This window comes from Pongo abelii, chromosome 16 (assembly GCF_028885655.2).
Source record: "Pongo abelii isolate AG06213 chromosome 16, NHGRI_mPonAbe1-v2.0_pri, whole genome shotgun sequence".
Taxonomy (NCBI): domain Eukaryota; kingdom Metazoa; phylum Chordata; class Mammalia; order Primates; family Hominidae; genus Pongo; species Pongo abelii.
The window spans coordinates 96,275,571-96,277,472 of record NC_072001.2 but is presented as its reverse complement, the minus strand read 5'-3'; the positions used below and the strand labels follow the sequence as shown (position 1 = coordinate 96,277,472).

General features: G+C 43.0%; 1 long non-coding RNA gene across 1 annotated transcript in view; it reads right to left on the bottom strand.

The window, feature by feature from the left end:
- Positions 1–466: 466 nt before the first annotated feature.
- The window catches only part of LOC129050587 (uncharacterized), a 5,843-nt gene continuing 4,407 nt past the window's right edge, over positions 467–1,902 (bottom strand). The window contains exon 3 of the long non-coding RNA XR_008514265.2: positions 467–1,696. This is a non-coding gene — a long non-coding RNA (uncharacterized LOC129050587). The remainder of the gene's footprint in view (positions 1,697–1,902) is intronic.

Genomic DNA, 1,902 nt, shown 5'->3' with positions numbered 1-1,902 from the left:
AGGCAGGGATGTGGCTCCCCGCTGTCCCTGTACAATGTCTTTTAGTCTACCTCCTTCTGTTTTCAAGCCCCTTCCTAAAAACTTAAGCGGTAATGAGGTCTGTTGAAAAACTCCCTTGAATTAGGGTCATCAGATTGTAGCCTATGATAACGGAAACTTCTGTAGATTGAGGTTGAGGGGCTAGAAAACATTTTGCCGGGGAATTTGCATATATATGTATCTTCCTGGGCTTGGCAGTCTCTTCCTGGGAAACTTTCCCACACTACAGGGAATGAAATTATTTTTTAAATCTACTCTGCCCTTTTCCAACAATTCCATTCCCATTCCCACGAGCCTGGGAATTTTTAAGGGGCAAGGTGAGGAAAGCAAACTGCTGAGAGATTGAAATATTCCAACTGAGCCTTATTCAGAGAACATCGCTGTACTGCAGCATGAAGGGCAATGCTTGGTATGTCACAACAATTAGAGAAATATTTGGGGTAACTGATTGCTGGGAGCCTGAGAGCCTGCACCTGTTCTTCCCTTTTCCTACAATTCTTTCTACTTACCCCCCAGTTACTTTTTTTTTTTCCAGCAAAAACGGAACTCGGTTTCTTTTTTCTGGGAAGCCTTCCCCCACCATCATCTTGTACTCCCACCTCCTCTAAATGGTCCCAGGACAACTTGGACATAAATCTCTAGACCCCCTTTCATACTTTACTGGAATCACTGGTTCAGTGGCATCCACTCCATTAGTCTGTGAGTTGCTTTAAAGCAAAGACTGTACTTTCTTTTGTGTATCTTCACATCTCCAAACCCAAGAAAATTGGCATGAACCTATTAATGGACATCAAGAGCTCATTTGGAATTTATTCTCCCAGAGTTCTAACATTACAAGTTACAATTATATCAATGGAGAAATAAGCCAAAATAATGTGGAATCCCAGAAATCAGTGGTGACAAGGACACAGATAACAGAAGATCTTCTTCCACTCACCCAGGGCCTTAAAAACAATGAGCATCAAGAAGAATGACTATGTGGCCTCCTAAGATTTGGTGCTTATGCCAGAGCCTCTTCTGTGACTTCCCCAGCAGCAGGGTGGACTGGCTGCTGTGGAGCCAACCCGTCTCAAAGACACCTGGCTTCCTTCTTCAATTCACTTATGAGCCCTGACATGTGAGAAAACTTCAGGGTCCTCAACAATGCAATGGGGGTACTCATCCTTCACCCCCATCTGTTTCTCACCACTTTCCAAAACATCGACTTTATTTTATTTTTAACCATGGGAAAATATCCTAAGCTTCTCATAGCCAGGTGGTGCTCCCAGAATCTTCCCCACATTCCACCACATGTCTGCCCCTGTCACTGTTAAAGTTGGGTCTGCTTGGAAGCCAAGAAATTCTCATGAATCCCAAACCAGAAAACTTGTTTCTAACACATCTTTCAGGGATCTTGGTGCCATGTTTTCAAATCCCATCATGTAGCTGATTAGACAAACGGAGCTTCGCCTTCTTGCTAAGCAGCAGATGTCATCCGCTGACTGAAGGGAGAGTCTTTTAAAACTCATGGCACATATTAACATAGCAGAGAAAAGTGACTACACTTGCCTTCACTCAGAGAATGTAGCTGGACAGCTCCCCTGAGAAGTGTCTCGCCCGGGTTCAATGCAGCCTTGCAAGTAACTTCACAACCACTTGTCCAGGGCACTGTTGGATGCTGAATAAAGGATAAAGAATTATTCCACAGAAAGCCAGACCGGGGCTTGAAAAAGCCATTGACAAAAAAGAAATATACATGGCTGATATTATAAAATTGAACCATTCGTTTTGGAAAATGTCCAAGTCAAAAAGCACATTTATTCACTCATTGCAGGTGACAATGTGAAATGCTAACTTTCTGACAGATTACTTAGAAATACTGAG